Source organism: Dromiciops gliroides, chromosome 6, assembly GCF_019393635.1.
Source record: "Dromiciops gliroides isolate mDroGli1 chromosome 6, mDroGli1.pri, whole genome shotgun sequence".
Taxonomy (NCBI): Eukaryota; Metazoa; Chordata; class Mammalia; order Microbiotheria; family Microbiotheriidae; genus Dromiciops; species Dromiciops gliroides.
In genome coordinates this window covers 94,738,451-94,763,341 of record NC_057866.1, presented here as the reverse complement: position 1 = coordinate 94,763,341, position 24,891 = coordinate 94,738,451, and the positions used below count along the sequence as shown (strand labels likewise).

Here is a 24,891-nt window from a genome sequence, read left to right as displayed (position 1 = left end):
AGCCTCAGACACTTAACACTTACTAGCTGTGTGACCCTGAGCAAGTCACTTAACCCCAATTGCCTCACTAAAAAAAATAATAATAATAATAATTAAAAAAAATATTACATCATAATCTATGGTACCTTTGGGGCAGCTAGATGGCGCAGTGGATAGAGCACCGGCCCTGGAGTCAGGAGTACCTGAGTTCAAATCCGGCCTCAGACACTTAACACTTACAGCTGTGTGACCTTGGGCAAGTCACTTAACCCCAACTGCCTCACTAAATAAATAAATAAATAAAAATTAAAAAAAAAAAGCAATCGCACAAATTAAAAGAAAGGAGAAAGTAACAATCAATTTAATAATCATTAAATACCAACTATGCTAGATAAATGAGAGATATATAGGATAGATGAGATATAGATGGATAGATAGATGGAGAGCGAGAGAGAGAGCGAGAGCGAGTGCGAGAGAGAGAGAGAGAGAGAGAGAGAGAGAGAGAGAGAGAGAGCGAGCGAAAGCGAGCGAGAGCCCGCGAGAGCCCGAGCTGAGCCCGAGCACAAGCACGAGCTTGTATACAAGCAAGCGTATGTGAGAGGGCAAACCCACCCACATATAAACATTTATTAAACACGTAGTAGGTGCTAAACATTAGGAATACAAATACAAACAGAAAGACACTGTTTTCAAGAAACTTATATTCAAATGGAATAGTCAAACATGTAGATAATTGTATACATACAAGATATAAACAGAGGAGATGGAAGGTAAGCTCAAAGGAGGAGATACTAATTGCTGGGCAGACCAAGGAAGGGCCTCTTGCAGAAGTTGGGATTTTTGCTGATTCTGGAAGGAAACCAGGAAAAGGAAGTGTCAGAGTGGAGGAAGGAGAGCATTCCAGAGCAGAGATGTGGAGGCAGTCCTATGTCTGAGGATCATTGAGGAGGCCATGGGAGCTAGATAGATTATAGAGCACAGAGGGGGAAGTAAATTAAGAAGACTGGCAAGGTAGGAAGGAACCAGATTGTGAAGTGCTTTGAATGCCAGTGCTTTAGGTTTGATCCTGGAGATGATAGGGAGCTACTAGAATTTTGGGAGCAGGGGGTTGATGTGATCAGAGCTGTGCTTCAGGAAAATCACTTTGATAGCTGAGTGGAAGATGGCTTGGGATAAGGAGCTAGCATAACCTTCAAGATCCCAAGGTCACGTCCATGCCATAGAAATGAGAGATTCAAATATGAAGGCATGCATGTGCACATGAAATTTTGACTTGATCACCTCCTGCCCACTTCACTCTTGAGCCTTCATGGTGGTGTCTAAAGGAATTAAAAAAAACCCACCAAATTCTCAGCTCTGTATTTCCCAGGCATTTAATATGGGGCTCAGTGTTATGTATTTGTACTAAATGGGTTGGACAGGAACTTTTGAAGGAGTCTTCCCTCAATTAACTAACACCCAAAGTCTTCCTTTTTACAAGTTTTCTGCATTTGGGTGGAATTTGTAGCAGTTTTTATCCTGAAACAAATTCCCTCTGGCTTCTGTGTTTAGCACCAAGGACAACTTCTGCTTTGAAAACAAACAGAAAATCCTCAGGGGAGCATGCCTTTCAGTATCGCAGCCCTGCTTAGATGGGTAGATTTACCCAGTGAGGAGAAAGTGCTAGATATGTGCTGAGTTTTAAAACCTAAAGCTAAAGCTGATAAAACGTGTTTTAAGTTCAGCTTGAAAACATCAAGCAGAGAAATAGATAACAGGGACTTTTGAAATATGAAAAATATGCTCTCAATAGAGCTTCTATAGAATCCAACATGACCTTTAGAATCTGCTCATATACCAAGGCATTTTGTTGGATGCCTTGGTGGTTATGAGTGAGCGTTGTTCACATAGATACATAATCATTCAAGGCACCTTTGTTAGCTCTCTACTGTAAGCAAAGAACTATGCTAAGTACTGGGGATGCTAGGGTGAGTAAAACACAGTCCTTACTCCTCTCCCCCCGCCCCCGCAAAGAACTTAGGTTATAACAGGATACAGAACAGGAACACAGAGTTCACATTCTGTCTTGTATTCTAGTTAAATGCCGTAATTAAGCACAAAGTACTACACGGGTTCAGATAAAGGAATGATCGCTTTTGCTTTGGAGTAGGGGCATCAGGAGAGACTTCATGGAAGAAGCAGTATTTAAGCTGGTCCTTTGAGTTTCATAGGTGCTATGGGGGTAGGGGGTGGGGTGGCAGAGGAGGTCACTTCAGCCTTGTGGAATTTTGTGAGCCAAGACAAAGCAACCAGAATGCAGCATAGGGCATATGTGTGAGAGAATGGGGAATAGGCCAATTTGGCTGCCTAGTAGAGTATCTGAAGGTTGTTTGTTTTTAAAGGGAAATGATGTGGTTGAGCTTGTGTTAAAAAGATCCAGCTGGCAGCAGTGTACAGGATGGTTTAGAGGGAGTAGAAACTGGCAGAAGAAAGTCTAGTTAAAAGGTATTATAATAGGGGCAGCTAGGTGGCACAGTAGATAGAACACTGGCCCTGGATTCAAGAGAACCTGAGTTCAAATCCAGCCTCAGACACTTGACACTTACTAGCTGTGTGACCCTGGGCAAGTCACTTAACCCTCATTGCCCCTCCCCCCCAACAAAAACAAAACCAACCAAACAAAAAAGGCGATTATAATAGTCCAAGCCAGAGACAAAGTTTGCTTATTAGGTTGTTGGGTTTGAAAATGCACATTCTTTGCTTTTTTTTGTTTGGTTGGTTTTTTAAAATTGATGTAAGGAATGGTACAGTGGAAGAAACATTAGACTTGGAGTCAGTAGATCTGGATTCTAATTCTGGCACTGACACATAACTAGCCTTTACAACTCATACCTTTCATAACCCATTTCCTCCTCTGTAAATTGGGAGAAATCATTGTTTCATCATAGGAGGTTGTGATCAATTGAGTCCCTGCAGGTCCAGATGAAATTATAGACTGAGAATCAGATAACAGAAATGCTGAAGGTTTGCCCCTTTTAGACACTGCCTACATTCACTCGGCATAAAATGCTGAGTGGACCTATTTCCCTGAGTTATGAAGGGTGAAAAACTGGAAGTGACAGATTTGCACTTAGCACAGTGCCTGGAACATAGTAAGCACTTAATAAATGCCTATTGATTGACCTTAAAGAGTTCATCCCTGTAAGAAATTGGGCCAGCACAAAGGGGATATATAAAGACGGCCCAAAAAAGAGAAAAAAATCTATTTGTACAAAAATATTTATAGCTGCTATTTTTGTGGTGGCTAAGGACTGGAAATCAGAGGGAATGCCCATCAATTGGAGAATGGCTAAACAAGCTGATATGGTTGTAATGGAATATTATTATGCTATAAGAAATGACAAGCAGGACAATTTCAGAAAGGCCTGGAAAGACTTATATGAACTGATGTATAGTGAAGTGAGCAGAACCGGGAGAACGTTCTGTAAAGTGACACCAATATTGTTCGATGAAGAACTGTGAATGACTTAATTATTCTCAGCAAGACAATGATCCAAGACAATCCCAAAGGACTAATGATAAAGCATACTATCCACCTCCAAAGAAAGAGTTGATATTGATTGAACACAGACTGAAGCATGCTATTTTCACTTTTATTCAAGTTTCTTATACAAAATGACTAATATGGTAATGTTTTACATATTTGTACATGGATAAACTATATCTGATTGCTTATTGCCTCAGGGAGTGAGGAGGGGAGGCAAGGAAGCAGGGATAGAATTTGAAACTCAAAACGTTAAATAAAAATGTTTATTATTTTTTAAAAATAAAGGGGGTATAATGTTCTTTATTCCCTTTGATGGAATTAAAGGCTTGCTAGGCATTGAATGGCTGATCCAGCCACCATCCTGGTGGTCTTAAACCACAAGCAATCCTGGAGAAAAAGTTATGTCCTGAAGTTGAGAAGAGAGGCAGCCATGTGGGAAGACCCTAGCTCTCAAAAGAGGAATCACTGTTTATTTTTTTTCCCTTGCAGTTCTTCTAAAATGCAGGGTTTGTGTATGATTCAGGATGAGAGTGGGGAGGGGTGGCCTTGTCCTCTTCAGGTTAATTCCCCACCCATTGACAGCAGTGTTAAGAATAACAAGTCCTGGAGCGGCTAGGTGGCGCAGTGGATAAAGCACCGGCCCTGGATTCAGGAGTACCTGAGTTCAAATCCGGCCTCAGACACTTAACACTTACTAGCTGTGTGACCCTGGGCAAGTCACTTAACCCCAATTGCCTCACTTTAAAAAAAAAAAGAATAACAAGTCTTTTCTGAAATTAATAAAGTTTTCTCCAGAATTAATATTAGACTGATACTAGTAGAACCTATAGAATGTAACATCAGTTGGTGGGTTTTCTTTTTTGGTTAATACTATGCAGACTCCTCAGAGTTGAGAAAACTTTAAATATCTTTGCTGGTGATTTCGCACTCCCATTCCCACCTTATTATTTCCATAAAGATCAAAAGAAATGAAGTTCACCATACCTTGGGAAGCATTTTGCGTGCATGAGCATGCAGGCATTCAGGGAGGAGTCCCAACCCTGGGGATCTTGCCAAAGGAAGCTGAGATGAGGTTTGGCTTCAACAGCTTGTTTTAACAAAAGAGCAACACCCTCCTTTTGGTACCATGCACCTGTTTCTAAACTGTCCATCTCCAAGAACTGCAGTGTTTACACTGGGTCTTTTTAAGGTGCCTTAGGTAGTAGTAGCGCAGGTGAAAAGGAATCCTGTAAGTTAATGGTGCTATGGTTTGCCTTTGCAGGCCACAGGAAAATGTGATGGGGATGCCAGGACAGACAAGCAAATTAGGGGGGCTGTACTACCTGAGGCTTAGGTGAGGGCTTTCTTGTTCAATTGAACAAAGAAATGTGATCGTTTTAAAATAAGAAACGAAAGTGTAAATCCTGAAAACATCTGTTTTCTTGTGGTTTTATAGGGTTACTAAACTCACGTTATACAGAGTATCAGACTAGTAACTGAGATTAAGTTTGGAGTGGAGTTCCCACTTGTTACAGCAGAAGGGGTGGGGGGCGGGAGGACATGTCACAACGTAATGCCAGCTCTGCCACTAATTTGATATATAACTTGGTCAAATCACTTAGCCTTTGTGCAGCCTCACTGCCTCCTTCAGGTAAATTGAGAGGGGATAACTTTTATCTCCCTTCCAACTCTAACATTTTATGTGTCTTTAAACTCCAATGGTATAATGGATAGACTTGAAATCAAAAAGACTTGGATTCAAATCCCAATTAAGCCACAAGCTGTATGTATCAACCTGGGCAGGATGATTAACCTTTCTTAACCTCAGTTTCCTCATCTGTTAAAAAAAAGGGGGGGATGATAAGAGATTATTTTAGAGCTTAGATAAAATAATAACATAACTATATAAATGCTATAACTATCATTATTGTTGTCCTGTCGATCTATTAAATGTTTGTGCTTGCCGTCATGAAGCTATAATGTTGGTGACATTGGTAAAACTTTCTTTAAAGTTACTGTGTCAAGAGGCTTGTGGAGAAGATTTAAAAGAAGACAATCTCCCCTCTCCCCCAAAGAGGACTAACTTAGATTGTTCCTGCCTTTAGAGGAGCTTAGAATCCAATCGATTCAGTTAAACATACATGTGAAATAAAATTGCCTGTCTTCTACTGCTAAGTGCTTCTTTACTTGCTGTTCATGTCACTGAACAGTGACTAGTAATTTCAGTAACTTGCTAATATGAAAGTGGATACCTTCTTTTTGTGGTGGCAAAGAACTGGAAACTAAGGGAGTTCACATTAATTGGAGAATGGCTGGACAAATTATAATATGTGAATATAATGGAATACTATTCTGTAAGAAATGATGGGGGGAAGATGGCGGAGAGGAAGCAGCAAGCTGCCTGAGCTCTCCTTCTGTTCCCTCAAAACGAACATTAAATCAAGCCTCTGGACGGATTCTGAAACTACAGAACCTGCAAAGAGACAGAGAGACACAGTCCTCCAACCAGAGATAATTTAGAAGACTTCAGGAAAAGGTCGGTCTGACTCAGGCAAAAGGGAGGCCCAGCGCAGGGCAGCAACCCAGCGCCGAGGGGGTCGGGGCAAGTCAGCAGGAGCTGCGGGCCACAGCCGAATAACTGAGGCTCCCGGAACCTGGTTCAAAAATCTGGTGGCCAAGAAGGACAGTGGAAAAACCTACCTGCACCGGCCGAGAGGGCCACTAATGGCGGGATCAGACGCCGGGGTCTGGCGCCTGGCTGGCCGAGCACAATCAGACAAGAAGTGCAGGGCAGGGGATCTCCACCCACCATAAAGGCCTCAGAGTAAAAGCCCGGTCACACAGCACCTATACACCTGCACAAGAAGCCCAAAACAGGGACCCTGGTGCCCCCAGAGCAGACCTCAACTTAAAGAATAAATAAATAGGCTGCAATAATGAGTAAGAAGCAAAAAAGAGCCCTCTCCATTGAGAGCTTCTGTATCAATAGGGAAGAAGCCAACACAAACTCAGATGAGGACAATAGCCTCAAATTGGCTACATCTGAAGCCTCACAAGGGAAGGTGAATTGGTCGCAAGAACAAAAAGCCTTCCTGGAAGAGCTTAAAAAGGATTTTAAAAATCAATTGCAAGAGGTAGAAGAAAAAATGGGGAGAGAAATGAAAGCAAAACAAAAAAACTATGAAAAAAGAATCAGCAGCTTGGAAAAGGAAGCTGAAGAAAACAAAGTCTTAAAAAATTCATTTGGCCAAATGGAAAAAAAGCTGCATAATCTCACTGAAGAAAACAATATCTTAAAAAATTCACTTGGCCAAATGGAAAAAAAAGGTGCATAATCTCACTGAAGAAAACAATACCTTAAAAAATTCACTTAGCCAAATGGAAAAAAAGGTGCATAATCTCACTGAAGAAAACAATGCCTTAAAAATTAAAGTGGGACAGTTGGAAGATAAGGAATCCATGAGACACCAAGAATCAGTCAAGCAGAATAAAAAAAATGAAAAAATAGAAGAAAATGTGAAATACCTCATTGGAAAGACAACTGATCTGGAAAACAGATCGAGGAGAGACAATTTGAGAATCATTGGACTGCCTGAAAGCCATGACCAGAAAAAGAATCTAGACACCATATTCCAGGAAATTATTAAGGAGAACTGCCCTGATATCATAGAATCAGAGGATAAAATCATCATTGAAAGAATCCACCGATCACCTCCTGAAAGAGACCCCAAAAGGAAAACTCCAAGGAATATTGTAGCCAAATTCCAGAATTATCAGGTGAAGGAGAAAATACTCCAAGCAGCCAGAAAGAAGCAATTTAAATATCATGGAGCCACAGTCAGGATTGCTCAGGACCTGGCAGCTTCAACATTAAAGGACCGCAAGGCTTGGAATATGATATTCCGGAAGGCAAAGGAGCTTGGATTGCAGCCGAGAATCTATTACCCAGCAAAAATGTGCATTTTCTTTCAGGGGAAAAGATGGACATTTAATGACATTGGGGACTTTCAATCTTTCCTGGTGAAAAGACCAGAACTGAATAGAAAATTTGATCTCAACATACAAGACTCAAGAGAAGTTTAAAAAGGTAAACAGAGGGGAAAAAAAAGTTACCCTATTAGGTTAAACTGTTTATATCTCTACACAGGAAGATAATACTCATAACTCTTAAGAACTGTAAATGTATTTGAGCAGAGAGAAGGACTTTATATAGAGGGTATAAATATAAATTGTCTTTGATGTGATGATACAAAAGAATTAAGGGGATAAAAAGGGAGTCTATGGGGAGGAGAGGAAAGGGGAGGTGGAATGGGATGAATTATATGAAGAGGTGGAAAAAAACCTATTACAATAGAGGGAAAGAAAGGAGGGGGGAACATGGTTTCAACCCTATTCTCATTAGATTTGACTCAAAGAGGGAATAACATATACGTTCATTGGGATAAAGAAACTTAACTCATTCTTTAGGGAAACAAAAGGGGAAGGGAAAGGGGGGGACTGATAGAAGGGAGGACAAAAGCAAGGGAGAAAAGGGTAAAGAAAAGAGAGGGGGGTGATAAAAAGGGAGGGCAGATTGGGGGAGGCAGGGGTAAGAAGTAAAACGTCGGTGAGGAGGAATAGGGTGAAAGAAGGGGGGAAAAATTCAAAGGGGGTAAATAGAATGGAGGGGAATAGACAGTCAGTAATAATAACTGTGAATGTGAATGGGATGAACTCTGCTATAAAACGGAAGTGAATTGCAAAGTGGATTAAAAACCAGAACCCTACAATATGCTGTTTACAAGAAACACATTTGAAGCAGAGAGATACACACAGAGTAAAGGTAAAAGGCTGGAGCAGAATATATTATGCCTCAGCTAAAGTAAAAAAGGCAGGGGTAGCAATCCTTATCTCAGACAAAGTGCAGGCAAAAATAGATCTCATTAAAAGAGATAAGGAAGGAAATTACATCTTACTTAAAGGTACTATAGATAATGAAGTAATATCAATATTAAATATGTATGCGCCAAGTGGTATAGCATCCAAGTTCTTAGAGGAGAAGTTAAATGAGTTACAAGAGGAATTAGACAGTAATACTATACTAGTGGGGGATCTGAATCTCCCCCTCTCAGAATTAGATAAATCTAGCCAAAAAATAAATAAGAAAGAAGTGAAAGAGGTGAATAGATTACTAGAAAAGTTAGACATGATAGATGTCTGGAGAAAATTGAATGGGGATAGAAAGGAATATACCTTTTTCTCAGCAGTACATGGCGCATTTTCAAAAATTGACCATGTATTAGGGCACAAAAACATCATAGTCAAATGTAGAAAGGCAGAAATAGTAAATGCATCCTTCTCAGATCATGATGCAATAAAAATTACATGTAAGAAAGAGCCAGGGAAAAGTAGAATGAAAATCAATTGGAAACTAAATAATTTCATTCTAAAGAATGAATGGGCCAAACAAGAAATCATAGAAACAATCAATAACTTTATCCAAGAGAATGACAATAATGAGACAACATACCAAAATCTATGGGATGCAGCGAAAGCAGTGCTTAGGGGAAATTTTATAGCTCTAAATGCTTACATGAATAAAAAAGAGAAAGAGGAGATTAATGAATTGGGCATGCAACTTAAAAAGTTAGAAAAAGAACAAATTAGAAATCCCCAATTAGACACTAAATTAGAGATCCTGAAAATTAAAGGAGAAATTAATAAGATTGAAAGCAAAAAAACTATAGAATTAATCAATAAAACTAAGAGCTGGTTTTATGAAAAAACCAATAAAATAGATAAAATATTGGTTAATTTGATTAAAAAAAGAAAGAAGAAAACCAAATTACCAGTATCAAAAATGAAAAGGGTGATGTTACCACCAATGAAGTGGAAATTAAAGCAATAATTAGGAAATATTTTGCCCAACTGTATGCCAATAAATTTGACAATCTAAATGAAATGGATGAATATTTACAAAGATACAAACTGCCCAGGTTAACTGAAGAGGAAATAAAATCCTTAAATAAACCCATATTAGAAAAAGAAATTGAACAAGCTATTAATGAACTCCCTAAGAAAAAATCCCCAGGGCCAGATGGGTTTACGGGTGAATTTTACCAAACATTTAAAGAACAATTAATTCCAATATTATACAAATTATTTGGAAAAATAGGGGAAGAAGGAGTTCTACCAAATTCGTTTTATGACACAAATATGGTGGTGATACCAAAACCAGGCAAAGCAAAAACAGAGAAAGAAAATTATAGACCAATCTCCCTAATGAATATTGATGCTAAAATCTTAAATAAGATATTAGCAAGGAGATTACAGCAAGTGATCACCAGGATAATACACTATGACCAGGTGGGATTTATACCAGGAATGCAGGGCTGGTTCAACATTAGGAAAACTATTAACATAATCAACCACATCAATAAGAAAACCAACCAAAATCATATGATTATCTCAATAGATGCAGAGAAAGCTTTTGACAAAGTACAGCACCCATTCCTAATAAAAACACTAGAGAGTTTAGGAATAGGGGGAGCTTTCCTTAGAATAATAAACAGTATCTACCTAAAGCCATCAGCAAGTATTATATGCAATGGAGATAAATTAGAGGCCTTCCCAATAAGATCAGGGGTGAAACAGGGATGTCCATTATCACCCCTATTATTTAATATTGTTCTAGAAATGTTAGCTTTAGCAATCAGAGAAGAGAAGGGAATTAAAGGAATTAGAATAGGCAAGGAGGAAACAAAACTATCACTCTTTGCAGATGATATGATGGTATACTTAAGGAATCCTCGAGAATCAAGTCAAAAATTACTTGAAACAATTAACAACTTTAGCAAAGTAGCAGGATATAAAATAAATCCACATAAATCATCAGCATTTCTATACATGACCAACAAAGTCCAGCAGCAAGAGATAGAAAGAGAAATTCCATTTAAAGTAACAGTAGATAATATCAAATACTTGGGAGTCTACTTGCCAAGACAAACCCAGGAACTCTATGAACACAACTACCAAACACTCTTCACACAAATCAAATCAGATCTAAATAATTGGAAAGATATCAATTGCTCATGGATAGGCAGAGCTAATATAGTAAAAATGACAATACTGCCTAAATTAATTTACTTATTCAGTGCCATACCAATCAGACTACCTAAAAATTATTTTATACAGCTAGAAAAAATAATAACAAAATTCATCTGGAAAAACAAAAAATCAAGAATATCCAGGGAAATAATGAAAAAAAATTCACAGGAAGGTGGGTTAGCGGTACCAAACCTGGAGCTCTACTATAAAGCGGCAGTCATCAAAACTATCTGGTACTGGCTAAAAAATAGAGTGGTAGATCAATGGAATAGGCTAGGCTCAGGAAATGCAGTAGTAAATGACACTAGTAATGTAGTGTTTGATAAACCCAAAGACTCTAGCTTCTGGAATAGGAACTCAGTATTTGACAAAAACTGCTGGGAAAACTGGAAGATAGTATGGCAGAAATTAGGCATAGACCAACATCTTACACCTTATACTAAAATAAGGTCAAAATGCATACATGATTTAGACATAAGAGGTGATACCATAGGTAAACTAGGAGAGAAAGGAATAGTGTACCTATCAGATCTTTGAAAAGGAAAACAGTTTTTGACCAAACAAGAGATAGAGTATATTATAAAATGCAAAATGGATGATTTTGATTATATTAAATTAAAAAATTTTTGTACAAACAGAAGCAATGCATCCAAAATTAGAAGGGAGGCAGAAAGCTGGGAAACAATTTTTGAGGCCAGTGCTTCTGATAAAGGCCTCATCTCTAAAATATATAGGGAATTAAATCAAATTTATAAGAATCCAAGTCATTCCCCAATTGAGAAATGGTCAAAGGATATGAACAGGCAGTTTTCTGATGAAGAAACCAAAGCTATCTATTCCCATATGAAAAAAATGCTCTAAATCTCTAATGATTAGAGAGATGCAAATTAACAACTCTGAGGTACCACCTGACACCTATCAGATTGGCTAAAATGACAAAAAAAGGAAGATAATAAATGTTGGAGAGGCTGTGGGAAAATTGGAACACTAATGCATTGTTGGTGGAGCTGTGAGCTGATCCAACCATTCTGGAGAGCAATTTGGAATTATGCCCAAAGGGCAATAAAGCTGTGCATACCCTTTGACCCAGCAATCCCACTTTTAGGTCTTTTGCCCAAAGAAATCATGGAAGGGGGAAAGGGACCCACATGTACAAAAATATTTATAGCTGCCCTTTACGTGGTAGCAAGGAATTGGAAGTTGAGGGGGTGCCCATCAATTGGGGAATGGCTGGACAAGTTGTGGTATATGAATACAATGGAATACTATTGTGCTGTAAGAAATGATGAGCAGGAAGAGTTCAGAGAAACCTGGAGGGTCTTACGTGAGCTGATGATGAGTGAGATGAGCAGAACCAGAAGAACATTGTACACAGTATCATCAACATTGAGTGTTGACCTACTGTGATGGACTATATTCTTCTCACCAATGCAATGGTACAGAAGAGTTCCAGGGAACTCATGATAGAAGAGGATCTCCAAATCCAAGAAAAAAAAAGAAAGAAAGAACTGTGGAGTATAGATGCTGATTGAACCATATTATTTCTTTTGTTTTGGGTGCTGTTGTTTTTTTTTTTCTCTTTCTATTTTGAGGTTTTGCATCACTGCTCTGATTCTTTCTCTTGTAACAGGATTAATGCAGAAATAGGATTAATGTTATTATGTGTGTATATATATGTGTGTGTATATATATATCTATATGTATATGTATATAACCTATATCAGATTACCTGCTGTCTAGGGGAGGGAGGGGTGGGAGGGAGAAAAATCTGAAATTGTAAAGCATGTATAAACAAAAGTTGAGAACTATCTTTACATGTAATGGAAAAAATAAAATACCTCATACATAAAAATAAAAACATCAAAAAAAAAAAGAAATAAAAATAAAACAAGAAAAAAAAAAAGAAATGATGGGGGGACAGCTAGATGGCTCAGTGGTTAAAGCACCAGCCCTGGATTCAGGAGTACCTGAGTTCAAGTCTGGCCTCAGACACTTGACACTTACTAGCTGTGTGACCCTGGGCAAGTCACTTAACCCCCATTGCCTGCCAAAAAAAAAAAAGAAAGAAATGATGGAGAAGAGAGTTTCAGGAAAAATTGGGAAGATTTGCATGAACTGAGTGAAAAGAACATTGGCCCTGGAGTCAGGAGGACCTGAGTTCAAATGTGGCCCCAGACACTTGACACTAGCTGTGTGACCCTGGGCAAGTCATTTAACCCTCATTGCCTCAACAACAACAACAACAAAAATATGGGATGTTGGCAATTGTCTCTCAGTGGCTTCTGTTTCCTGACTTTGTTCTGTGATCTTTACTGTTCTTTGGTTGGTTGGTTGGTTTTTGCAGGGCAATTGGGGTTAAGTGACTTGCCCAGGGTCACACAGCTAGTGTTAAGTGTCTGAGGCTGGATTTGAACTCAGGTCCTCCTGAATCCAGGGCCAGTGTTCTATCCACTGCACCACCTAGCTGCCCCCCCCCTTTACTGTTCTTTGAAATAGATAATGGACTTTAGGAGCCAGAATTCGCACAATCTTCAGTGTATTGAAAAGTCAGGTATCTAGGACCTTTTTCATCTAAAGATGGTCAAACCAAAATGCCAAGAAAACTCCTTTCTTGGAGCTATATTTGCTATGGATCAGTGACAGATTTGGGGTCTCTCATTTCCTAGAATTGCATCAAATTTGATTTTTCTCCTCCTACTCTTTGAAACAGTAACTTTTTTTGGGGGGGGGGCAATGAGGGTTAAGTGACTTGCCCAGGGTCACACAGCTAGTAAGTGTTAAGTGTCTGAGGCTAGATTTGAACTCAGGTCCTCCTGAATCCAAGGCTAGTGCTTTATCAACTGCGCCACCTAGCTGCCCCCCTTCCTACTCTTTGAAATGGGTCCACTACCACCTCTAGACAAGGGGGTCTCTTTTCACCCAAAATTAAATGCCTTCTTCCCCTCTTTTCCTTTTAGAGACAAGATTACTGATTGGTGCTTCACCTTGCTTCAGGTCTGCTGACATTTATTTGCTGAGTAAGTTCCTTCTCATCTCTTACTTAGAACTTTCACTTGAAATGATTTATTTGAGTTGCTGTTTCTAACATGGTCCCTTTAAGGCCCAGGCAACATTTTTCCACTAACCTTCAAATTTTTGCTTTAATTTTTATTTTGGTGGTTCATCATTTGTAGAAATATAACATTGCTACTGTATTGTTGCTGTTAAAAAAGGATGAGCTAGGGGGGCAGCTAGATGGTGCAGTGGATAGAGCACTGGCCCTGGAGTCAGGAGTACCTGAGTTCAAATCTGGCCTTAGACACTTAACACTTACTAGCTGTGTGACCCTGGGCAAGTCACTTAACCCCAATTGCCTCGATTTAAAAAAAAAAAAAGGATGAGCTTCTGCAAGGTGAACGCTTAGTCTCCTCCTACAGGAAGATGCTCTCACCAAATACAGATCTAGGGCATCTCAAACTCAACATATCAAAACCAAGAATTTATTACCTTTCTCCTCCAAACCCATCTCTCTTCCCAACTTCCTTATTACTATGGAGGGTACCACCATATTTCCAGTTACCAAGATTTGCAGCCTCAGTGTTATTCTTGAGTTCTCACTTTCACCTCACATAGCCATCAGTTTCCAAATCTGACCATTTCTGATACTCCAGCAACTCTCTTAATTTGTCCCTTCCTTTCTCTGGACCACCCTAGTGAAGACCGATATCACCTCTCTTATAGACTACAACAATTGCCTCCTAATTGATCTCCTTGCCACAAGTCTCTCAACACTGCAAACTAGTGATTTTTCTTTCCTTAAATTTCTTTTGTTACATTGAATTCCAAGCTGTTTCCCTTCCTCACCCCCACCCAACACTAGAGAAGGTTCACATATACATACGTATGTATGTGTGTGTGTGTGTGTATATATATGTGTGTGTGTGTGTGACACATATGAATGAAATTATACAATGTATAGTTCCATCTATCTGCTCTCTGGAGATGGATAGCATCTTCTTTCATAGGTCCTTTGTAGTTGATTTGAATATTCATATAACTCAGAATAGCTTAGTCATTCACATTTACTCTTCTAATAATGTTGCTGTTATTGTATACAATATTCTTTTTATTCTGCTCATTTCACTCTTCATTATGTAATGCAAGTCTTTTCATGTTTTCCTAAAATCAACCTGCTCATCATTTCTTATGGAACAATAGTATTCCATCACAATCATGTACCACACCTTATTCAGCCATTCTCCAATTGATGGGTATCCCCTCAGTTTTCAGTTCCTTGCCACCATAAAGAGAGTTGCTATAAATATTTTAGAACATATAGGTTCTTTTCCTTTTTCTCTGATCACCTTGGGAAATGGACTGATAGTGGTATTCTTGGATCAAAGGCTATATACACAGTTTAAAACTCTTTGGGCATAATTCCAGTTTGCTCTCCAAAATGGTTGGAGTAGTTCACAGTTCCACCAACAATGTATTAGTGTCCCAATTTTTCCCAGATCCCTCCAATCTGATAAGTGTGAGATGCCATTTTGAAATCAATAATGATTTGGAGCGTTTTTTCACATGACTAAACATAGCTTTGATTTCTTCCCCTCCAAAAACTGCTTGTTCATATCCTTTGACCATTTATCAATTGGGGAATAACTCATATTCTTATAAATTTGACACGGTTCTCTCTATATTTGAGAGATAAAGCATTTATCTGAGAAACTTCCCCCCCCAATTTTATGCTTTCCTTCTTATCTTGTATACATTGGTTTTATTTGTACAAAACCTTTTTAAATTTAATATAATCAAAATTATTAATTGTACATCTCAGAGTGCTCTCCATCTCTTGTTTATTCATAAATTCTTCTCCTATCCACAAATCTGAAAGGTAATATATTCCATGTTCTGATTTATTTATAGCTTCCTTTATCCATTTTGACCTTATCTTGGTAAGTGGTGTAAGATATTGGTCTATACCTAGTTCCTGCTAGACTGTTCTCCAGTTTTCTCAACCAAACAGTGAATTCTCATCCCTAGATCCTTACATTTATCAACACAAGGTTATTACAATCGCTTACTATTGTGTATTGTATAAAATATCTCCTATTACACTGATCTACCATTCTGTTCCTTGGCCAGTACCAGATAGTTTGTTAATTGCCTTATAATACAGTTTAAGACCTGTCACTCTACAGGTCTACATTGTCCCTTACAGTTTTCCATAAATTTCTTTTGTTCTTCCAAATGAATTTTGTTATTTTTTCTAGCTTAATAAAATATTTTTTGATAATTTAATTGGAATGGCACTGAATAATTAGATTACTCCCTTCCATGTACTCAATGGCCCATTACTTGGCCTCACATATAATTCTGTTTCCCATCTCTGTTCCTTTGCATTGGCTTCCTGGAATGTGGTTTGTTTGTTTGTTTTTTCCTCTTTACCTCCACCTCTTAGAATCCTTGGCAGATAGCACCTTCTACAGGAGGATATTTCCAGTCCCCAAAGCTGCTAGTGACTTCCCTTCCATATACTCTATATGGATCTTGTATATAACTTTCCTTTTTTTTTTTTGGTGGGGCAATCGAGGGTTAAGTGACTTGCCCAGGGTCACACAGCTAGTAAGAGTCAAGTGTCTGAGGTCAGATTTGAACTCAGATCCTCCTGAATCCAGGGCCCATGCTCTATTCACTGTACCACCTAGCTGTCCCCTATATAACTATTGACAGGTTGTATATACCTATTTATACACAGGCCACTAGGTGGCACAGTCCATAGAGAGCTGGACTTGGAGTCAGAACTTGAATTCAAATCTATCCTCAGACACTTATTAGCTACACGAACCTTGGTAAGTCACTTAATCTCTGTCTATCTCAGTTACAGTCTGTAAAAATGGGAATGATAATAGCATACCTCCCTCCCAGGGCTGTTGTGAGAATTAAATGAGATAATATTTGTAGAGAGTTTTGCAAACTTTAAAGCAATATATGTTAGTTATTTATCATTATTATTTATTATTATTGTTTTATATTCCCATTAGAATGTAAGCTCTTTGAGGGAAGTGTTTTTATTTTTTGTTTGTATTCCCAGTATTGCCAGTGGACCCAGATGGCTCTGGAGGAGAGAGTGAGGTTGGTGACCTCTCACAGCGACATCAGCCAGATGTCATGGTCCTCTTCGAAAATGAAGGACAAACAATAGAGCTGAGAATCACCAGCTAGCTACAAGACTTTCAATGAAATAGAAAGGGACCAGCAAGCCTTATCATATACCATTGTGTTATATCCCTAATGATCTTCCAACTTGAGGGAGAACTATTTCAGTCAAGGGAGAAGAACCCCTGGGGCTTTACCATCTACTTGACACTTGCCCTCTAGACTCCTGGGCACTGATCAGACCCGTGTACGTTAAAGACCCCTGGGACTTGCATCTGGCCTGACCCTAAGAACACGTGGGGTTTTCCCTACTCTTTGAAGCTGAACTCTTATAGGTGTTGTCTCCTCCAAATAGAATGGGAGCTCCTGGGGATAGAGAATGTATCCTCTCTTCTGTTCCTATCCTTAACACAGAGCACAGTGCTTAGCACTTAGTGAATTTACTTAACTAATACTTCTTGATTCTTTTATTCATAGGAAGGGAGAAACATAGTTTCAAGTCTCTGACACTCCTGGTGATATGGGATGGATTTAGGGTCAAACTGATCACGAGTCGTCCCAAAAGAATTACAAGACTTCGTGACTCAGTTTCCCAGGTTTTATTGCAATATTGTGAGTGACCCCAGGGAAAGAACCAGAAAAGTAGAAAGGTATCTTGAATAGGGAAAGAAAAGACAGTTATATTTATAGTATGGATAAATTGATTATTAGTCTCATTATAATAATCTCCATTTTAGGGAGGTACAGGGGAGGATTTATCCTAATTTGGAGTTCCTGGGGGCTTAAATCAACCCTTGAGGTGGGTACCTTTTTCTGTGGAGGTATGTTTTTGGCATTTATGTGTCATAAAGTGAATCTGGGGACACATTTGGCCTTTTCTGTGCATGTCACCTCTTGATTCCCATGTCTTGTTTCAAAATACTTTCATTTGTCAGTTTGAATTTCTATACCCTGTCAGTGTATCATTATAGTTAAGGTCTCTATGACCTGCTTCTTTATGTTCTTGTTGATTGGTGATTAATGTGGGTAACAAGAACCTAGGCCCTGACTTGTATTAATGGAGACTCAAGTTTTAAATTATTCACTAACTAGGGTCTGAATCCCTTTTAGAGCTCATGTCTAGGTTAGAGCTTGGGTCTTAGGTTTTTCTGTTAACCCCTTTTTTGTGCCTCCTACATCACTGGGAACTACAGGGCTCCAGAGCTTTGTAGTGATTCAGATTAGTAACTCACTAAACAGGGTCCTTGCTCGTGGGCAATGTAATCAAACAGGATTCTTAATCTTCCTCCTCCCTAGTCCGGTAGAGAATCAACCTGATAGAAAGTCAAACACTTTAAACAAATCAGAGTTCACCTACTTACCAAGGACCTGGTTTTATTAGTAGTATTTTTTTTTTTTTTAGCGAGGCAATTGGGGTTAAGTGACTTGCCCAGGGTCACACAGCCAGTGTTAAGTGTCTGAGGTCAGATTTGAACTCAGGTACTCCTGACTCCAGGGCCGGTGCTCTATCCACTGCACCACCTAGCTGTCCCTATTAGTAGTATTATTGTTAATAAAACCATTTATCCTGGTAGCAACGATAATGAAAATACTATTTAGTGCTTCTTACAATAAATAGGCTGCTACTCTTACTAATCTTCACAAATCCAAAATCCCTGGGAATTTCCAAGTTTTGATGGGAAAATGGGATTTGGGTTTTTTTGTTGTTTTTAAAAAGGTTCTTATTGAATTGGAAAAGATTTGAGTACAGACACAGTGATGGACCTTTTCATTCAGAGACCAGCCTACGTAAACTCTTGAGAGTTTCATCACCAGAGGATTGACTATCAAGTGATGAATCTTTTTGACCACAGTCCATTTCCAAAAAGATAAGTCAATTATGATGTGGGGAGATGTGGAATCAACCTTGGTAGAGAGAGTACTGACATTGATCTTTTCATATATTTAAAGTAGTACTTAAATTGGCATGCAACTAACTGGAAATAAGTTTAACTATTTTAATTGAAATTGTATGACCTTGAAAGGCGCTTCCCCTCCCTGAACTTCAGTTTCCTCATTTGTAAAATAATGACGGTGGAAGAGGTGGTTTCTAAGCCCCCTTCCAGTCTAATAATCTGTTGTAAAGTCCCTTCTAGTGTTCTTTTTTCTACAAAACTAAATTGAATTTCATTTGATTCCCATCTCACCTTGAATGTAGGACTATGGAGCAAGAAAATGGACTTAGAGCTACCTAATAATCCAAGATGACATGTATTGCCTTTTTTCTAAGATTCTCTCTGGTGCTTCTTTTTATTTGTGTCATAAAAGGAAGTGGGATTTCTTGGTTCATCTCTGCCTTTTCTTCAGCTCAATTTTGGGAAGTTTTTGAGGGTGATTGACTCATCCAGGGACCTTGCACAAACATTTCAACTTCCCCTTTCCCTTGGGAAAACACCCTGACCATTTCGATTATTTTTAAATAAAAAATTTTATTGATAATTTTATTTGGAAACTAGAAACATTTCTCCATGTTTGCCCAGACTCCCCTCCCCCCAATTCCCTCACACAAAGACATACAAAATGCCCCCAAAACAAACAAAACTAGCTCATAGAATGATTGCGACTGACTGTACATGACACTTGGGGCTTTCATTATTTATCAGTCCTTAACAGGAAGGAAGGGTGTTCATTTTAGCTTTAATTCTCTAATATCTTGTCTTTGACCTAAGTTTTATTGCCTTTTTGTGTTGTTCCTATTTGCATTGTGGTAGTCTTCGTGTGTATTGCTCTTCTAGAAGGTATGCTTTTCATCACTCACATGAATCTTCCTATCTTTCTCTGAATTCTTCATATTCACTGTAATGCAATAATGCTGCATCACAGTCACATACCATAATGTGTTCAACCATTTTCCAATTGTTGGGCATGTCTTTTGTTTTCAGGTAGTTTTTTGGTTTGGCAATTACACCTGTTTGTGTACACAGTCTCCCTTCCTAAAATGTAAGCTCCTTGAGGGCAGAGACTTTTTTGCTTTTTCTTTGTATCCCCAGCCTCAATGATGGCCACATGATAAGCACTTAATAATTGCTTAATGATTGAATGGTAGGTTCCCATCTTTCTTGTCATTAATCTGTTTGAAGTATACCAGTGAAGGATTTCTGGGTCAAAGGTTATGAACCACTGAGAGGTATTCTTTTGAATGACTGCTTGTTTTCCAGCCTTTCCAACATGGAATTTTTCCATCTTTTACCATCTTTGTGAATTTGATCATTGTAGCAATTGACTATATACATATATAGTTATAGCACTTTGAAGTTTGCAAAGCACATTATCTCATTTAAAGCACATGGGATGAATTCTAATTGGGACTTAAAAGAAGCCAGGAAAGTCAGTAGATAGAGTTGAGGAGAACAATCATCCCATTGATAGAGACTAGCCAGAGAAAATACCTAGACCCTAGAAATGGAGTGTCTTGTTTGTGGAACAGACACTAGGCCAATGTCATTTAATCAAAGAGTACAGGTTGGGGAGTGAGGTATAAGGTAGGAGGGGACTAAGTTATGAAGGGCTTTGAATGCTAAACACAGCATTTTGTATTTGATCCTGGAGTTTATAGAAAGACACTGGAGTTCATTGAGTAGAAGAATCAAATGATTGCTTTAGGAAAAATCACTTTGTTGGCTTTGAATGGAGGATGAATTGCAGTGAAGAGAAAATTGAGGCAGGCAGACTACCAGTGAGCTATTACAGCTGTCCAGATGATAGGTGATATAGTCTGCATTAGAGTGGTGGCCGTGTCAAAGGAAAGGAAGGGGGCATGTTAGAGAACAGAGGTGAAATTAAAAAGCCTTGGCAACAAATTGGATGGGAGTCAGGAAGAGAGATAGTGAGGGGTGGAGCATAACACCTAGTTTGCAAATCAAAGGAGGCTGGAGGATAGTGTTCCCCTCTTCAGTAACCAGAAAGGTAGGAGGTAGGGCTGGGGGGATTAGGGGGTAAAATAATAATCTCAGTTTTCAACATGTTGAGTTTAAGACATGCTGGATATACATAGTTCGAGATGTCTGAAAGGCAGTTGGAGATGTGAGATTGGAGGTCACCAGAGAGACTGGGACATAAAAGGTAGATTTGAGACTCTTTAGCATAGAATCGGTAATTAAATCATAGGAGTTGATGAGATCACCAAATGAAGTATTATAAAGTGAGAAGAAGGCTCAGGATAGACAAGAAATGTCCCCCGCCCTCAAAAAATAGTTATAGTATCCATAATAAGTAGCATTTACATAATACTTTAAGGTTTAGCAAAGTGCTTTACAATTATTATCTCAGGGCACCTAGGTGACCTGTGGATAGAGTAGGGGTCCTGGATTCAGGAGGACCCGAGTTCAAATACAGCCTCAGACACTTAACACTTACTAGCTGTGTGACTCTGGGCAAGTCACTTAACCCCAATTGCCTCACCAAAAACAAACAAACAAATATTATCTCACTTCATCCTCACAATAACCCCGCAAGCTAGGTATAATATTATTCACATTTGAGAAAACTGAGGTTGCATGACTTGCCCAGAATCATGAAGCTAGTAGGCATCTGAATAAGGATTTGAACTCAAGCCTTCCTAATTCCAGGTCTAATGCTCTATCCACTGTGCCACACCTCCCTTCTTCCAAAGAGCTTGCATTCTCCTAATAGAGTTAAACATTTATAGCTAAGTTATTCACTTCCCCCAAACTACTCTCAATTTCCAACACATCCTTCTCACTATCTGTCCTCTCAGAGTCTCCCTTATCACTCTCAAGTTACTACCATATTAACTCTGAGGACATACTCTCAATGATAGATGAGGGTTCCAAGCTTCGAATAGGCTCTGGCATGCTTTGGATCACTAATTTTCTTGCCAATTCCACTCAGAAGAATTGAAAGCAATAGGGAAGGGGGCAGCTAGGTGGCACAGTGGATAAAGCACTGGCCTTGGATTCAGGAGGACCTGAGTTTAAATCCGGCTTCAGATACTTGATACTTACTAGCTGTGTGACTCTGGGCAAGTCACTTAACCCTCATTGGCCCTCCTACACACACACACACACACACACACACACACACACACACACACACAGCAATAGGGAGACAGAATGTTAAATTTATGGGATGCATTTGAAACAGTCTTTCAAGACTTTGTATAAACTGATGCCCAGTACAGAAATCAGGACCAATTGAACAATATAAACAATATTAATTTTGTTTTGGGTCCAAATTTGTGACTTCATCTGTGTAGGTAAATCCAGGTAGAAACCCTGTCTTATAGGTGTAGACTGGCAATTTGTCATAATCTTCAGAGAGTATCCTTGCCATATTAAGAAGTTAAGTGACTTTCCCAGAGTCAACCCAGCTCATTGAGGTCAGAGATAGTGTTTGATCTCAGGTCTTCCTGACTCCAAGTCCTCTCTGCATTATGCCATTTTGCCTCTCCCATGCAATGTCTACAAAAATGAAGAAAACTAAAAGGCAACCATTCTCAAGTCAAATACACTGGGCTGTATTTTAATTTCTGAAAGTATCCATGCATTTTCCATGAACAAATGATAAGTTGCAACAATGGAAAATGACATAGACTATGGGTTGTAGTTATTGCAGAGGTGGTTATGTATAACTTTTTAATTGTGAAATACAATTATGGGGGGTTATTGGGAAGAGACTGTTAAAACAATATACGTAAATTAAAATCTACATTTTTACATAAATTTTAAAAACATAGAAGTTGCACATGTTTGTTTTTTTTTAAAAAAACGGTTAGTCTAGGGGCAGCTAGGTGGTGCAGTGGATAGAGCACCAGCCCTGGAGTCAGGAGGACCTGAGTTCAAATCCGCCCTCAGACACTTAACACTTACTAGCTGTGTGACCCTGGGCAAGTCACTTAACCCCAATTGCCTCACCAAAAAAAAAAAATTAAAAAAATAAAAACGGTTAGTCTTCTGTTTCAGGGGGAAGCTTGGTTATTAAAATAATTATCTATTTCCCAAAGGCAATCCAGTTGCAAAATGGGAAAGACCTGCTCACTGTCTTTCTTCTCTCTAGTTCTCATTCATTCTTCAGCCAATCTGCTAAATCTGTCCAAGACATACGTGTGTGTGTGTGTGTGTGTGTGTGTGTGTGTGTGTGTGTATTGATGGACCAACTCTCTGGGTTGCACATTCAACTGCAGATTGTAACTTGGACAATTCGCAATCTTCATCTACTTGGTTGTTTTCTGTGAAGTTAGTTAGTTTAAACTCTTTTAAGTGATCATTGATCTCATTTAGGAAGCCCTGCAGTGTTTGGGGCTTGATGGTATTTACAGACACAAGTGTAAAAAAAATTAATTATTAATAACTAACCTGGAAAAATTATATAATTGGATTTATGAAAAATTATGAGTGTATGAAAAATGATAAGCTTAGAGAAATTATAATTGGGCCATAAGTCCCTTCATGGTTGCCATTCAAATGTAAAAATATTTTTGAATTGACTAGGCCTAATTTTGGGGGGACTAATCTGACTGGAGGACTAATCTGGGACTTTTGACTATTTGGCTGACTTCGTTAATTTAATATGGGCCGTTTATAAAGTTCCACCACACTGCTCCCAAACTGATAGACTAAAGATTAAGAAGGCTCTTAACTAAATAATCAAAGCAGAGTTTATTTATGAGATACTATTTCAAATTAGGAATACAGGGAAATAAAGTGTACAACCTGACTGCTTTCCTGCAGTCTCTTTCCACTGCTTCTCTTTCCCACCTGCTGCCACCTACGGCCTCAGGGCACGTTACACTTTCCCTGGTTTGTATTATGGCCTGTAACCTTGTCAGCCCCATCTCTCCTTTTCCGAATGAACAGAACTCTCCTCCATCCTTGTCCGTGCTCCCCTCTAGTCACCCCTCTCCAATCTTGTCTCTCTATCTAGTCCCTCTTCTAGTCCATCCTCCTCTAGTCAGCCTCTCTCCTTAATCTCATCTGGGTCTATATATACCTTTTCTTCTCTCCACTCAAATCTCGGGGCTTCCTTCGCCCCCACAGACCAAGCTAATCCGCCAGCCAGAGCTGCAGCTGGGGGGGGGGGGTGTGCTCTCGAGCCTCATGCCTCAGCACAGGCTATCCGGGATCCTTCAGATAGCTCCGCTCAGGTCGGAGGGAGCTGGGGGCTTTTTTTTCCCCCAGCTGTCTGACCTGGAGTCTTGTATAGCCCACGGGGCTTTTTCTCCTCAGCTGAAGCTGAGGAGGAAGGGGAGAGACCCGGAGGGCCTAAGGCTTTCTAATCTCAGCCTAAAGGTAGGGTCCCCAAATCAAAATAAATTTCCACACAAGCATCAGGAAGACCTCAACTAATATTTCCCATATCTAGTATCTATTGATGCTCTTCTTGAAGAAAACACTCATGATTTGTTTGGGCAAGGTTCCTGTGATTTCAATAAGCTTTTGATGTCTTTAATTTCTCAATTTCAAGCCCATTTCCCAACACATTTCACTGCCCACATTTGTGTCAAATTCACTGAATATTACAGCATATCTTAATTTAATTTGAAGGGTCTTTTCAAGTGTTTCACAGAATTTCTTTATATACCTCATCTTGGGCAAGTCACTTAACTACTTTCTGCCTCAGTTTCTCCATCTGAGGATAATAATGAGGATGGTAATAGGGAAGGGAGTAAGCATTTATATAGTGCCTACTATAGACACTGTGCTAAGCATTTTACAAATAATATCCCGTGTAATCCTTGTAAGAGCCCTGGGAGGTAGGTACGGTACCCATTCTAACAGTTGAGGAAACAGACAAGCAGAGGTGAAATGACTTGCCCAGGATCATAATAATAAGTGTCTGAGGCTGGAAATAAACTCAGATCTTCCCAACTCATGGCCCAGCACTCTATCCACTGTGACACCTAGCTGTCTTTAATAATAGCACCTACCTCTCAATTTGTCATGAGCATAAAATGAAATGATATTTGCAAAATGCTTTGCAGACCTTGAAGCATTATAAAAATGTTAGATGTTATTAGAGCTACAAGGTTCTTCATCATGGTCTTCTCAAAAATGTGTTTTCTTGAGCATTGAAATACCAGCTGACCAAGTATCTCATGATTTTTTACACTGTTGTCTTTGCCTTCAGACCCACAAGAAAATCTATTTTGTCCACTCCTTAGTTGGCCTCTCCAAAGAGAATTTCAA

The 24,891-nt window shown here is 39.0% G+C and overlaps 1 protein-coding gene across 2 annotated transcripts in view; it reads left to right on the top strand.

Annotated features, from left to right (window-relative positions):
* The window catches only part of SH3BP2 (SH3 domain binding protein 2), a 114,060-nt gene that overhangs the window by 51,492 nt on the left and 37,677 nt on the right, over positions 1–24,891 (top strand). Inside the window, exon 2 of one of the 2 annotated variants that reach the window (XM_043973271.1) lies at positions 13,528–13,587. The exons of the other annotated variant lie outside the window; for it this stretch is intronic. The gene's annotated coding sequence lies outside the window, so the exon portion shown is untranslated. The remainder of the gene's footprint in view (positions 1–13,527; positions 13,588–24,891) is intronic. 2 annotated transcript variants of the gene reach the window in all.